Source organism: Herpailurus yagouaroundi, unplaced genomic scaffold (assembly GCF_014898765.1).
Source record: "Herpailurus yagouaroundi ecotype Mexico unplaced genomic scaffold, PumYag 142, whole genome shotgun sequence".
Classification (NCBI taxonomy): Eukaryota; Metazoa; Chordata; class Mammalia; order Carnivora; family Felidae; genus Herpailurus; species Herpailurus yagouaroundi.
Genome location: NW_024412397.1, coordinates 33,013,238 through 33,030,135, shown reverse-complemented (window position 1 = coordinate 33,030,135; position 16,898 = coordinate 33,013,238). Strand labels below are relative to the sequence as shown.

Genomic DNA, 16,898 nt, shown 5'->3' with positions numbered 1-16,898 from the left:
GATGACACTAATACTACAATGGATGTTTTGGGGTTCACAAACCACTGGTTTTTCACAAAATGCAACAAACTGTAAGCTCTTTGACAGTAGGGAAGTATGTGTTTCAATTTTCATTACCTATTTGTACTGTGGAATGTTTTAATTAAAGAACCTGTGTGTATGGAGACAGTGGTGTTAATTATTACTGTTTAGTAGGTCTACCACCCATTTGACTTTTTACCTTTTCTCCTCATGGACACCCACTGAAAACATCTCCTCTTGTATTACTTTAGCATTATCTCTCAACCGACCATTTCTGCAGATCCAAGACATGAATAACAATACCATGAATATATCCAATGTTATCTATAACCCAGAATTTTCTTGCTGCACTATCATGGTCTATAGGTTTTTCTTCTTCACCTGAATGTCAAGATCAGGGATGTGTCCTAAATATTTTAGTACCCTTTAGAACCTTATTATAAAAGTATGATCCAAGCTGGGAAGTTTTCTCTCTTCTCATATTGCAATGATTTTTTGCTTAATGAGTACCATGTGTTTACTCTTCCTTTGTGAAGTAAGACTTATCTTTAATGTTCTAAATTTAAATTGAGTTTCAAGAGAGCCTCGGCTTATTAATTAGTCTTCTAGGATTCAGTGGTCAAGGTTGTATTCCCTCAAGCCAATCCTTTCACCATTTTAGAAGCAGAAGTTGTATTCTCCTCTCAGCCTTCATTTTCCAGACTAAGAGTCCCCAACTCTTTAGACTGTTCCTCTGAGGATATGCTACACACATAAATCAGGTTTCCAAGGAAGCTAAAAGAGGTAATTATTATTTGCATTTTGGGCATTTAAAAACTCAAAGCTCAGAGGTGAGGATACTTAATTCTAGCTACTTCACCAGATTATAAATTTCTCCTGGGAACACAGCTCCTTCTGTTTGTTTTATCTACATCTTTACTCCTTAAGATTCTGGTGATACAACCATACAAATAACCCTGAGTCTAGGGCTCTTAATAAAAAATACATTAGGACCCATCAATGTACTAATCCCAATTCTGGTTTCTAGGTCCTTCTCAGCCAAGAAAAGTAGACTTGTACTATTACCTAGGGGATTATTTTACCAAAAGAAGGAGACTTTTTAGAACACTGAGGTGACAAATTCCCTTTTATCTTCTACATTCCAAAGAGTATTTCCATCTAAATTACATGGATCTATGCCCACCTGTCTTAGGTGAATAGGTACAATCCAGGTATATTGAGAATAATCATCTTCTCCAATCTGAATGGTTTCCTATGGTTTAGTTGTTACCAAAGGACAAAGCAGAAGTGCTTTCCAAGGTCTTTTTGAGTTTAAACCAAATTTAAACCTTTTTTTTTTCTTCTTTGGCCTCAAAGTTACATTTTAATTACAGTGCAATAATTTGAGGAAGACTGGTAATAGGGAAAACTTTTAGACCTTTTGTTCTTTAGTGCAGTCAAGGGAAACCTCATTAGAGAGGATTTTCTTAGTTAGCAGGGCTTCGAGGTTAATGAGCTGTGAGTGATAATATATAGTAGTAATCCCTCCTGGCAGTAACAGGTTGTATTTTATACATTCCTTAATCTCAATAGGAAAGGAGGTGATGGGAGAGGGTGAGAAGGAAACCAATTTAAGGAGCCTAGGGATGTTCCAAAAATCCCACTCCTGGTATGAATCATAATTGAAAACTTCACATATTTAAACCTGAGAAGCTGAAGGATGAGTGGGTAAAAACATTTGTCCATAAATGATTTTAGTGACAAAATGGTGACCTGTTTTGATTCCAAAGCTGGATTGAATGAGGTTCTCCAAATCTAACATCACCAAGGCTAATTTCCTTTTGATGTCACAAGAGCCAGCAAAATTTAGAGTCATAAATCCTGGATCAATTTGATAGAGATGACAGACAGTAGGAGGGTGAAAGTAGATGAAGGTGGTGTTAATAAGGAGATGTCCTGAGTTGAATGCAATTTTGGGGTACAATTTATATGACTTAATTACATAATGGGGTAGCTTTGAAAGTGACTGAGATTCCTCATCAGATGACCTTATTTTCAGAGCCAGTACAGCGGTCCTTAAGAACCTTTTTTGTTCATCCCACTTGGCACTTTGTTGTTGAGAATCCTCTAGAAATCAACTCGGTTCATGCCTTAAGTTTAAAGAGACAGAACTGCCTTTTTGAGCAAGTTTCAGAATTCACCTGGCTGAGCCACAGTGTCATCTTATTTGTGTGACATTAGATACCTTTGTGTAAAGAAAGGAAAGAAAAGAAGGAGGTATGAAGTTCGCTTTCTACTCCTTTGCTAGTTTTGCCTTTATAGGATTGCATTTTAGAACTGCCATAAATTATTTATACTTTTAATGAAATAAAGTTCAGAATCCTTGTCCTGACATTCAAGGTGATACATAATTTGATGTTATCTAACTATTCTATTTTATTTCCCATTTCTTTCCTCCACAAATTCTGTTAGAAACCAGCTGGAATAGAGGTGCCTGGGTGGTTTAGTTAGTTAAGTGTCCACCTCTTGATTTCGGCTCAAGTCATGGTCTTAAGGTCATGAGATTGAGCCCCTCATCAGGCTGTGTGTTGACATGTGGAGCCTGCTTAGGATTCTCTCTTTCCCCTATCTCTTTGCCCCTCCCCCACTCACGTGTGTGTGTGTGTGTGTGTGTGTGTGTGTGTGTGTGCGCGCGCGCGCACGCGCACGCGCGCGCACACATACACATGCCTACGACCATACTCTCTCTCAAAATAAATAAATGAACATTTTTAAAAATAAGAAGAACAACCTGGAATATTGATTTTCTCCCAAACATGCAAAACACTTTTGTACCTTCACTCATTAGGTTACTGTTGTCGGGAATGTTCTCCTTCACTTCTAGTTATCTGCCTCCTATTCTTTAGGATCTAGCTTAAAAAACAATCAATCAAATAAACAAATACACTTACATTCTTCATGAAAGCTTCCTTGTATTTCTCTTTAGAGAAAAGAGAAAAAATTATCCCTTCATTATCTCATGAAGTACCATTTTTTATGGCTATATGCAAAAATGTTTTGAAAAAAATTGACAGTACTTTATAATTCAAGGCTCTTCTCAACTTATTGGCATTGTAGTTCCTTTTTCATAAAATAAATGGTATTTTAACACTGAAAACATAAAAATGATCATTTCAGAACAAAATACAATCTTATGAATCCAATATATTTGATTTGATTTGATTTGATTTGATTTGATTTGATTTGATTTTAGAGAGAGAGAGAGTAGGGGAGGAGTAGGAGGGGGAGAGAGAGAATCTCAAGCAGGCTCCACACCTAGCATGGCTACATCTCACAACCATGAGATCATGAGCTGAAATCAAAAGTCAGACGCTTAACTGACTGAGCCACACAGGTACCCCAAAATCCAAAGTGTTTCATATCATGAAAAAGCAAACATTTTCCTTCCTTCCTTCCTTCCTCCTTTCCTTCCTTCTATATTGTTACATTTTTATTTTTTAGATTTTTACCATGAATGCATGAAGATTTACTCTCCAGTGCCTTGCAGCATTCTTGAACATGTTTCTTCAAGAAGAAACTTTATCAAGCTGAAAAATTACTGAGAACATTCATCAGTGTTTCTCTCCCTTGGCATGTCTTGGAGAAACCCTGACAAATGCTTCCTCAAATATTTGAAGCCCTTTGATAAGGCTTCCATTTGACAGAAAATCCATCCCTTCCCCCTTTTTTTTTGGTTTATTTCTAAGAATATGATAAGACAAAAAACATTTTCTTTTTCCAGCTCATGGCTGGGCACCAGAAGACACCAAGAACACTCTAGATTGAAATACATGCCTACTTTGTTTTACTTAGGGAGACCAGAGAGTGTCAGGGTACATCAGGGCCCTTTAGCCCTGTGCTCCAGCTCCTCTTATTCAAGTCTCTGGGATGCAGGGCTAAGCCTGAATATCCTATGCTTCTTTATCTTTGTAAGACCTAAATTTCAAAATCAGTTGCTGGTCTTCTACCATCTTACTTGAAATGTCTTTCAAACCACACAAACCCTTCTGTATAACACACAATAGTTTATATTAACTCTGAGTTCTTACCTGTTTTTCCATGTTGATTTGGGACTTTTGGGGATTTCTAAGGCACTGAAGACACATATGTAAGTGACTACTTCAGCAGGAATTAGATTGATATTACTTAGTCTTTTAATTTTACAATGTCTCTTCTTTGTTCTCAATAGTTCCTGGGTCAAGATTCAATTGACAAAATAAGCATTATTGATTGTTCCTTTGACAGGAAAATTATAGATCAATAAAAAGTATATATAAACCATTTTTCTATGGTTTTTAATGGGATACAGTTTTTAAGATAAACATCTGGGTGATTAGGGCAATTTCTTTTTCCTCACAATCATAATTTTAAGCTTTTTGGTGTTCAAGAATAAAATTTCAGGTTTAGTATGCTTAAATTAATGATATATTCTATACAAATCTTATATTTTTGACTTCGAAGTTTAAGTCTTTAAAAGAAGGACATTTTGACAATGGGATGGAATTTTGCTACCATTTTAGACATGTCCTTAAAGAATTGCTATTTCTTCAACCACTCTTGGATAAAGTAGTTATCTAGCATTTTGTAAGAAAAAATTTAAAAATAGGTTCCAAAACTGAGGGTTAGTGGAAGGGTTGTGGGAGGGGAGGTGGGCTAAATGGGTAAGGGGCACTAAGGAATCTACTCCTGAAATCACTGTTGCACTATATGCTAATTTGGATGTAAATTTTTAAAAAATAAAAAAATAAATTAAAAAAATAGGTTCCAGAATATTTCCTAGCAGTTAATGTTAATATGATCTTTCTCCTTCAATAGATCAATGGTAGAATATTTTGGGATGCCTGGGTGGCTCAGTTGGTCATGATCTCACAGTTCGTGAGTTCAAGTCCCGCATTGGGCTTTGAGCTGATAGCTCAGAGCCTGGAGCCTACTTCAGATTCTATGTCTCCCTCCCTATGCCTCTCTCCTGCTCATTCTCTCTCTCTCTCTCTCTCTCTCTCTCTCTCTCTCTCTCTCAAAAATAATAAACACCAAAACTTTTTTTAAAAAATGGTAGAATATTTTACTGGGAACTCTACATTGCTGAGCACACTGAGAGGGACTATGCTGGACGCCATACTTCACCAGAGCTCGTGAAGCTGGCAAGTACAAAATAGAAGAAATAGAGAGATGAATGTATCTACCACCTGATCCTAGAAACTGTGTATGTTCTACCTATAATCAATCCGTCTCTTCAGATTCCTACATCTGCTGCCATGCCTTTCATCATAAATAAAATCTTATAGATATTCCATACACAATATAATTTTTCCTTCTATTCTTTGACTAAGTTTGAACACTGATCTTGATGTTCACTTTAACCTGAAGTATAAAAACAAATATGTTTGGAAAAAGGAAGGATGCAAAGGGTGAGCCCATTGTGCTATTACTTCTGGGACAAATGCTTCCCGTTCATCCTAAGCCTTGTTTTCCCCTCCATTGGCAATAAAACTGCTACCAGAGTTAGTTTCCTTGGAGACAGAGGAAATGAACCTATAGCATTTCCTGGAATTAATCCATTCCCAAATGTTGTTGCATTTATTTTACCTAAATTACCAGCATTAACTATTAATCTGTTCTCAAATTCCACTTGGATTTATGTCACCAAGTTTTCTGTATTAATTCTAAATTTATTTTATTTTTTTTATTTTTGAAAATACTGAAAATACTATAAATAATGAATTATTAATATACAAATTACTTGAGTCCTCTTTGATTAAATCCTCTTACTTACTGTCTATCTACTCTGTTCTAAATCACCTGCCAGGTACTATGGGGAAGTAAAAAGAAAAAAAGTGTTAAGTGTAATGATTATTCCTAAGGAAACAGATGTGGTCATGGGTCTAAGTTTTAGAGAGGATTTCTCCTTCCCATACTCTACTCATACTAACCCATAATCAATTTCTTTCATCCTGTTCTCCAGAATATATTTTTATTTCTATTACTTCTCTACAATTCTACCACTACTGTGCTCATTCAAACCACTAACATTCTCTGCCAGGACAAAAGAAATAGCCTTCTGAATGTCCCACTTTCTCCCATACCTGCCTTCCCTCCCCTACAGTGTATTTGTCCCAAAACACCAGTTATCTTAAAATTTTCAAGTTAGATCATGGTCCCCCACTGCCTTCAACTTTCCAATTATTTGTTTGTTTGTTTGTTTGTTTGTTTTAAAGTTTACTTGTTTATTTGGAGAGAGACAGAGAGAGCGTGAGGGGGCAAGGAGAAAGGGAGAATCCCAAGCAGGCTCTGCACTGACAGCACAGAGTCCAACTCAGGACTCAAACTCATGAAACTGTGAGATCATGTCCTGAGCCAAAGTCAAAAGTTGGACGCTCAACCAACTGAGCCACGCAGGCCCCTCCAATAATTTAAATTAAAATCCAAACTCCATTCTCTGGCCCCATGCTTTTCCCCCTGACCTCATATCCTATAAAACTGCCACTCAGCAGGAACAATGTCACTTGGGAGCAGGTCAAAATCTCTGGGATGGGACCCAGGAATTGGTATAATAACAAACCTTCCACGTGATTCTGATGCATGAGGGTTCATTGTCCCAAAGCCCTGTTTCCCTTAGGTTTGATCCAACCCTACAGGATTTCTTTCTGCTTTTTGAACCATTGAATTCAATGTTGTTGTCAGGATCTTTAATCCTCTATTTGGAATGTACCTACCCCTGATCTTTGCATGGCTTTCTCCTTGTCAATCAAGTTCCTACTAAATACTATGCCTTTGAAATGTTCCCCTGACTACCCTATCTAATGCTGTCCTCCTTATTCCTTTCTTCTACATTAGGTTCTCCTTTTATTTTCTTCTTTTTTTAAGTTTTTACTTAAATTCCTATCAGTTAACATACAGTGTAATACTAGTTTCAGGTGTGCAATACAGTGATTCAACACGTACATACAACACATGGTGCTCATCACAGCAAGTGCCCGCCTTAATCTCCATCCCCCTCACCATACAACCCTCTGCTAACCATCAGTTTGTTTTCTATAGTTAAGTCTGTTTCTTGGTTTGCCTCTCTCTCTTTTTCTCACCCCAAAATATGGAACACTTCAGGAATTTGTATGGCATACTTGTTTAGGAGCCATGCTAATCTTCTTTGTATCGTTCCAAATTTAGTATATGTACTGCCAAAGTGAGCACAGTTCTTGTTTTCTTAACGGTGCTTATTACTACTTGAACTTGTTTCTATGTTTATGTATCAATCATGATATTAGACTGGAACCGAGGTCCTAAGACAATAAACAACATATTGTAAAGTGGGGTGCAAGGCTATATACAGCACTTGTAAAAGAAGGTTAGACAAAATTAGTTTGTACCCTGTGAGATTATTCAGCTCCAGTGTATAAGATAAGTTTGAGAGGCCTAGAAAAGGACTGTGTAATAGAAAGTTTGAGTGTGGAAGTGGCTGATACGTTCTGGGTCTCACTCCTTTTATTAGATAAGGACAGTCATGTTTTTCTTAGCCTCTGAAATAACAGCCGAGTACCCCACAGAATCTTCTTTGAGAGTTACTATGTGCCCCTTGCAGTGTGTGGGACGTTGGATTTATGTCTGAGAGAATCTCAAGTGTGAGAGACAGGCTGGTTATCTATTCTGACAGTGAAGTGAAAGAAAGGAAAGGTGGTTGGCTGCCTTGGGCAATTTGTATTCCTAAACTTCGATGAGGAGGAAAGGATGCATGATGAGCACTTCCTTTAGGCCACATGACGTTCCCTTAAGTCCCACCCAAAAGTTCTATGAGAAAAGTCAAAAGAACTTAGCAGAAAGGAGCAAAAGGTCACAGGCTAAAGAAGATGCTTTCAACAACCAGATGCAAGAGAATTTATCAACCACATAAAGGAAAAAACAGGCCTCCTAAGAGTCCACTTGAACAAGAGTGAATTTTACGAACCTGACTGGTCAAGATAGAGTGAAACTATGTCACATTATTCGTCAGATAAGGACTCCACTCACCATTCTGCTCCACCTTTCCTAGCTCTGACCCTGGAAGGATCAGCATAGGTCAAAGTTAACAAACTGGGCAAAGAATAAGCTATCCACTAGCCAAGGTCATGCAGACACCAGCTGCAGTGCAGATGCCTCGCCTCTTCCATTGTGAAGGACTTGGCCTATAGCCTTCTGTACTAGTAAAGACGAATGACCATAATACTGAATAAAATGTAAAGCTTTGATTTTTACTATATTTGGACTTACTAATTATCTATTAGGTTTTTAAAATATATATGTGTATACACACATGTATATAATCATGTCATCTTCAAAAAGGTATCATTTTACCTCTTTCTTTCTGATTTGCATGTTTTTTTGTTTTTGTTTTTTTGTTTTTTTTTTTTTTTTTGTCTAATTGTTCTAGCTAGGACATCCAGTACTATGTTGCATAAAAGTGGCAACAGTGGCCTCTTTGTCTTGTCCTGAACTTAGAGAAAAGCCTTGTAACGTTGCATCACTGAGTCTGATGTTAGCTGTGGGTTTGTCATAAATGATCGTTATATGTTGAAGTAAAATCCTCCTATATGATATTTGTTGAGAGTTTTTATCATGAAAAGATGTTGATTTTTTCCAGTGCCTCTTCTGCATCTATTGAGATGATCATATAGTTTTTATCTTTCATTCTATTAATGTGGTATATCACATCTATTGATTTGTGCATATTGAACCAGCCTTGCCACTCAGGTACAAATCCCATTTGATCATAGTGTGTGACCCTTGTAATGTGCTCTTGAATTAAGTTTGCTAGTATTTTGTCGAGGATAATGTACTCTTGAATTTAGTTTGCTAGTATCTGTGTTCATTGGGGATATTGGCCTGTAATTTCATTTTCTTGTAGTGTCCTTGTCTGACTCCTGGATATATATATCTGAAGGAAACAATATTAGTGTCTCAAAAATATATTTGTACTCTCATGCCTATTGTAGCATTATTCACAATATCCAAGGTACAGAAGTATCCTAAATGTCCTCCCGTGGTTAAATGGATTAAAAAATGTGAGATACACCCTCCCCACACACACACAGAAGAATGTTATTCAGCAATAAAAAAAGAAGGAAATCCTGCCCTTTGCAACAACATGGATGAAACTGAGGGAATTTTGATAAGTTAAATAAGCCAGATAGAAAGAGGCAAATACAGCACGGCATCACTTCTATGAAAATTTTAAAAACATATAATAGTAAAGCTCATTTCATAGAACCAGAGAATAGAATGGTGGTTCCCAGCAGCTGTGGGGAGGGGAAAAGGGAGATATAGGCCAAAGGGTATACAGTTTCAGTTATATGATGAATAAGTTCTAAGGCTCTGATGTACAGCATGATGGCTATAATACAGTATTTTATATGTGAAATTTGCTGTGAGTAGACCACATTCTGACCACACACACATAAAAAGAGTTAATTATGTAAGATGATGGATGTTCTAATCATCTTTATCTTGGTATCATTCCACAATGTATATGCATATCAAATCACCATGTTGTACACTTTAAACACATACAATTACATTTGTCAATTATTCCTCAATAAAGCTGGGAAAAAACTAAATAAAAATTATCTACATGGGGGCCTTTTATTATGTGGAAATCACCCAAAATCATGGAAATTTACTTACATTTTGTTCAAGGGTAGGAGACTATATTTAAAGGGACATAGAGAAATACAGTCAATATGCTTTCCAATTACATTTTATGAGAGTAGAACTTGTTCAAAATACAGGCTGTACTTACTTTCTGCTGAGCCATATCACCAAGAAACAGGGATCTCATCTATTATTGTTCACTAAGGTATTAGCACAAGATCATGTCTGGTATTAAGGAGTACTTAATACATATTAGTGAATGAATGAAAAAAATGAAAGAACAAATGCAAAAAAAAAAAGGAATACAACTGGTAGACTGGAGGTTAAATTATGACTCTGCCATTATGTAACTATGTCATAATTAGTAAGCCTTAGTTAATTTCCTAGTAGAAATTAAAGAACCTACCTCTCAGGTGATTATAGGAATGAAATAAAATAAAATAATGCATATAAAATGTTTAGTTCAGTATCTGACCCATAATTATTATTATGATTATAATGCTTTAGGTAATAAGAAATCTACATGTATAATATTGTGTTAAAAAATAACATCAGGGGCACCTGGGTGGCGCAGTCGGTTAAGCGTCCGACTTCAGCCAGGTCACGATCTCGCGGTCCGTGGGTTCGAGCCCCGCGTCAGGCTCTGGGCTGATGGCTCAGAGGCTGGAGCCTGTTTCCATTTCTGTGTCTCCCTCTCTCTCTGCCCCTCACCCGTTCATGCTCTGTCTCTCTCTGTCCCAAAAATAAATAAACGTTGAAAAAAAAATTTTTTAAATAAAATCAGTAAATATCTTAAGGATTAAAGTGATTAGGTTCAAGTTCTGAGCATTTCAAAGTAGACAGAATTTGTAGAGTTGGAGCAGAGAACAGAAGAGGGAGGCATAGAGTGTGAGGAGGGAGACATGAGAAACATTCCAGGTGTCTAGGAACTGCTGAGTCTATAACAGAGTTCACACTTTTATCATCTCACAACTAATTAATTCATCAGCCTCTACCATTTTCTTTTCCCTAAAATATTGCTTCAATAATGGGACTCCCATAACAACAAAATTAACAACAAAAAAAGAAGAACAAAACAAACAAATGCCAATCAAAAATGCCCCACAGAAACTCTGTCTGCCCAGAAGGAAATCACAAGTCCTCATGTTGGTGTTCTAGATCCATTGCTATACGCAAAACGTCCAACTTCAAGTCTTACTATTCTTCACCAAGAACGTTCTTTGAGCCATATTCATCTCTTTACTGCCCCATGAATGTATAACAAACATTGATCACTGAAGTGTCTGTTCATTTTGTATTCTCTTCAGGGAAAGTGCTTCTCCCCTCTGAGCCTGTTCAAGTTGCCTCCTTCATCAGAGTTCAGCTCAAGTCATCCCTCCAGGGTTCACTCTCTTCTCCCTCTGAAAAGCCATTCCTCTAATTGGTTATAATGCTCTTTTGTCCATTTATCACATGCACTGGGACACCCTGTTCATTGTGCTCTCACATAATCATTTCATTCCTGTAATTTAGTTATGCACAGCTTATTTTTTTATATATTTATCTTATATCTACTACTAAGAATAATATAAATGCTTTGAGGATAGAGGCAATATCATTTACTTCTGTGTATCCTGCTCACTGACTAATACTATATTGTGCACATTATCTGTTTTATAGAATTCTGCTGTGATGTGGATGCTGTGCATCCTGATGGCTTAGAGTAGTGCCAGTGTTAAAGTTGTCACTATATCTTATCAAGGAAACTGATATAGCCCAGGCCTCCCCCTGAAACTCTGGATCACCTTGAGGAAAACCAAAAGAGAATATATGTTCCGCAATAACCCCAGCCATAGCCAACAGCATCAATTTAAACTTCTGACTTATCCTCAGTCAGTATTGAGAATATCTATTTCTGCCTAATTGAAAAGGAGTTGGGTACTACTTGAAATTTTCTTTATAAGTTAATTGGCTTGTAAGTATGAAGAAAAAATGGGAGTTGGATGAACACAAAAAAATTTATATTGGTCACATAATCCCAAATAGGCTCTCAGATAGACAAGGATGGGTAAGGAGGGGTTCAGGTCATTTGTATCACTTAGGATGAATTCTTTAAATATCTCTGATAGAACCAGTTGAAATAAATTTGGAAATAAAGTATAATATTACCACAGAGTCATATTGTTGGTGACAGGAGAGCTAAAAAAATAAAGAAAAAATAACTGGCTGGTAATATTTTAAAGGGTAACCAATGCTCACCAGCAGCTGCAGTAAGACATTAAGTAATAGAGCACAGTAATGTTAACTGCTCTCCTGGTAAGAGTGGTAAATGAAATAAACCCCAGCATCCAGGGTATCATTAATCTATAGTGAATAATGGCAGTGGTAGTGTAAGGAGATTAAAAAGGGCATTGTAAACATTTGTGGCTGTATAATATACAAATTAAAAATGTGAGAACGCTTGCAGCTGCATAATCTACAAATTAAAAAGTGTAATAGCATGGCATTAATTACTGGCTGATCAATTCCCCCATAATTGCTGGCATGTAGATGAACAATTATAGGTCCAAAATGTTATTTGAGAAAGAGACATTGACCTTGGAACTGTAAGGAATGATACTCTGTTATAAGGTAATACAGGATCCTATCAAACTCAGTTCCAATATTTGTAGCAGCCGCCAGCTCAGTGCAGGGCTGTAATCACCACACTATTTCTTTCGATTATGGTGCCAGAGGGGTTACACATTGTTTTCTCTTTTTGAACAGAAACACCCAGTGACCTTCAGCCTTCTGAAAATGGGACCATCAGGCCTCATTTCCAAGTTCAAACAGTTTTAATAAAAATGAAATAGCAGGAGATAATGTACTTTACCCTTCTAGGCCAAAAGAACAGTTTAGAAAGTTGGAAAGACAAACTTGGTTCAGATGTGAACATTCCAACTGGGATTGTGGCTGTAGACGCAAATGTTTCCAGACCAACCATATTCATGTTGACAGTTGATAGTCAAATAACCAGAGACTCAAATATTTGATTGATAATGGAAATCAGAACACTTACTTCTTTTCATTTGCCCTCCTTAATAATAGATGACACAACAAAGCTATGCTCTTGTTGGCAATTTACTGTTATGGTCACCATTAAGACAAGCGAGTTGAGAGGTTCAGCAGAGCAGTTGCTATATCAGACATGTGGCTTCAGTTGAAGTTAGCTCTATTAGTGCCATTTCTGACACTGAATTGCAACTTCACTCTTCACGCCCAGGAGTTACTAACATTCTTAGTCCCCTTCATTCATTTACTACATGTGGCAATCTTGATTTTGTTCACTGTCCTTATGTTAAAACTGTCTTCATCAAGATCACAGTAATTGCCAGTTCCAGTGGACATTTTTTACACCTAATCTCATCTGACCTTCTTATGGAATTGGACTCCACTGACAACTCCCTTTATCTAGAAACTCCTTTTTTTTTTTCTTTTTTTGACCTCTTTCATGACTGCCTCAGTTTCTGTACCTTATTGGCTTCAGTGATACTAACATTCAAACTTCATTCCTTTTTCTTTTTCTATTCATTCTCTCCCAGTGAAGTTCCATCTACTTCTAATATATCTGAGGGCTAAATCTCTGGTCCAGACCTCTCCTCCATAAAGAAATGGAGGGCTCAGCCCCTCAGATCCTGCATATATACACCTTCACACCAGACACGGAGTTAAAATTGCCCTCCTTCTGTTCTCCTGATTGTGACTGACAGCTAGAATGCTATGCCCACCCCATTTTTTAAGCTCCTGTACCCTCAGGCCAAGTCAGTCATCATGGCCTGTTTATATTGTGCCCACCCCATTTTTTAAGATCCTGTACCTTCAAGCCAAGTCAGTCATCATGGCCTGTTTATATTGTCCTCTATTTTTTCTTGAATCTTTCACTATCCTATTGTTCTTTTTTTCCCCCAGTGTTTTTGTCATAGCCTCATAATTTTTTCTTCCTCCACTTTAAGTACTAACTTCCCAATACACACATATAGGGCCATCCACAGTCATCACTGGCCCACTTGTAACTGGTCCACTTGTAACTTTTCAACTGCTTTGTATTTTTACTGAGTAGAGTTAAGCCTTTCATCAAGACCTCTGATTCCTTCCATAAACTGGCCCTTTATTCATTCTCCAATTGCACATGCTACTGCTTTCTAATCTTGCATGTTTTCTCCAACAACAAGTAACCATGATAACAAACTCTTTCAACAAAGCCAGCTTTATTAAACCTCCAGGCCTTTGCACATACTATTCACCCCTGTCTGGATTCCTACTTCATCCTTGTCATCTTAAAGTGTTTTCATCATCATTTTTTTAAGGGTCAATTTAGAGACCATTTTCCCTCAGAATCCTTCTTTGTCACCCTCAACAGAGCCATCCCTCTCTCATTTCTTTATCCCTACAGATACTTTCATTACAACACTTCTCAAAATGTGTGGTTTGTCTAAATGGCTATTCTCCCTCTCCTGTGTCTTTGTAAATGTGTTTCCTATTATGAAGCCTGACATCTGGTAGGCACTTGGTAATTTTTATTTCATGAATTGTATGGAAGTTGGTAAAACCAAAAGAAGTGCTTGAAAATTAGAAATAAAAATGTAGACAAAGTACTCCTCTCTTGGGAGTACTTTGCTTATATTAAAGCAGTTGCAGTGGAGATAACAAAAACAGTAATAGTAATATCAAATGCCAACACTAATAATAGTGTAACTAGTCATAGTAATACAAATGCCAATCACTTCCTATGTACCAGATGTTGTGCTTCTTTTTTCTTTCTTTTTTTTTTCTTTTTTGGCATGAATTATCCCATTTGATCTTGACAACAGATAAGGTAACTGAAACTCTAAGTTAGAGAGTTAAAAAAAGAAAAGCCTGTTCAGAATCACAGTGTTAGAAAATAGTGAAGCTAGGGGTCAATCCAAGCTATCTGATTCCAGAGTCTGTTCTATTAACCATTAATTATCCCACCTCCCCAGCCCCCCTTCCCAGTACTAGTTAAATTATATTTTCATTGAACAGCTCATTTTTATTGAAAATACTGAAATAACATGTTATTTTAGATTTGTTTAGACCCAGAACATTTATCTCTGTATAGATATACTCCTAACCCACAGATTTTCCTTTAAAAAAATCCTAAATACCTTGAAAAGAGACTGACCTCAGTGAAACTTTCATCTGAAGCATTTTAAACAATCACATATCACACATACACACCAAACAAATTTTCAAATAATACCAGCACTTTCTCCCAAAGTAATATTCATCAATTTCTCCACTTGACTGTTCCTCTATTCAACACAATTATGGAGACTTGAAATACACAATAGATATTGATTCAGTTTCTCACATAGAGACCATTTAAAAATAAGAACTTGGGAGGACATTTTGAGTGAAACCATTTACATAAAAAATAAAATACTGGCATATAGCTTGAGGTCAGTCTTAAAAGAAGCCATAAAACATATAAAATTAAAGAAGCAAGTATCTTCAGGAACTTTTAATAGACTCTCCCCTTTGTGCTAATCAAAATAATTAGCATTTCTATTATTCCTTGGAATCTCACTATAGAACTCTTTGCTAAAGAGAGGAATTCAGTGGTTTAGAAAATGATTAGCATTTATATTATTACAAGGGCAACCCATTAGAACATTACTTCCTACAAATTAGAACTCAGAGTTATGAAAGCTAGCATTTCTACCACAAGCTGGAAAATATGTGTAAACTTACTCACCATGGAAAGGAATTCACTGTGGAGTTCATGAGACTGGACCTACAGAAGAACAGAAACATGGAAAAGCAAAAATAAGAAGAGAGTGTTTTCAAAGTATCAAAATGAACTTGCTCTAATGTGGTACTACCCACAGACCAGCTCTCAGTGAGTCCTCAGAATGGCCCCAGAAGGTAGCTCCATGGGATCAGACTCATGATTCTGCTTCTGCCCCAGAGAGATAACATTAGTTATCTAAAGAGTAGGAGAGGAAGAAAGTCAGACTTCCAGTTCTTTATTGGTTTCTCCATGGAAGATATTTTAAAGATAAAAAAATCTCAAATTTAGAAAAATAATTAGTTGTTTGAAAATTATTGTAATTAAATACTTTTTATTTAAAAATCTGTGTGTAAATTCTAATCAGTTTGAGTAGACACAGTTTCCATCAAGAAAATGACAGTTCTTCATTTTCATGTCATCATTGCTTTTGGTTTGCTTAGTCTTTTATTTTTTTGATAATTTTTTTAATGTTTATTTATTTCTGAGAGACAGAGTGCGAGTGGCTGAGGGGCAGAGGGAGAGGGAGACACAGAATCCAAAGCAGGCTCCAACCTGTCAGCACAAAGCCAGTCAAAGTCAGATGTTTAACCAACTGAGTCACCCAGGCTCCCCATGGTTTGCTTCGTCTTTTAATACATTAGAAACACTTCAAAAACATCTCTATGAGGTTTTTTGATAGAAAAAGTTAGAATGTCCCTTTACATTAATCAGGTCACTGGAGAAAGCCCCAGACTGTTCCTCTTTCCCTCCCCCTAACCAACTCAGATGCAAAAAAGCAGGTACATGGATGAGAATGGATCAGGGTCAAGGTCATTGAATGGGACAAAGTATCAGAGTTATAGCCTGTCTCTCTTTCAGGGTACCATCCTCTGGCTCCCATTAACAACTATCCTAAATCAGAGCAACATGGAAGGAGACTTCACCTCCTTTGGCAATTGTGAACAGTCCTACCCGAGAAAGACTAGGGAGAGACTACTTGCGCTATTGTATAACAAACTCTCTCTCCTTTTTTCCCCTCAAAATTGTTCTCTTCCCCTCTTAAATTTTTTAAAGCACTTTTTGTTTTGAAATAATTTTAGACTCACAAGAAGTTGCAAAAGTAGTACAGAGTTCCCATGTATCCTTTACCCAGCTTTCCCCAATGACAACATCCCACATAACCACAGTACATTACTGAAACCAGAAAATTTGTTATTGGTACGATACTATTAACTAAACTACAGATCTTATTTGGAGTTCATCAGGATTTACATACATATACTTTTTGGGTGGGATGTATAGCTCTATGAAATTTTATCACATGATAGATTTGTGTAATCACCACTACTATCAAGATAGTAAAGTGATACCTTTATATCACAAAAAAGAAACACCCTTAGTTACTTATTAATAGTCAAATACTTCCTCAACCCTAACCTTAACAAACACTGATGTGATATAGTATCCCCTTCCTACCTCCCTTCATTTCTTC

General features: G+C 36.8%; 1 non-coding gene across 1 annotated transcript; it reads right to left on the bottom strand.

The window, feature by feature from the left end:
* Window positions 1-7,120: 7,120 nt before the first annotated feature.
* Window positions 7,121-7,227, bottom strand: LOC121033268 (U6 spliceosomal RNA). Its single transcript, XR_005791794.1, has one exon. It is a non-coding gene; the product is annotated as a U6 spliceosomal RNA (small nuclear RNA).
* Between the last annotated feature and the right edge of the window lie 9,671 nt (window positions 7,228-16,898).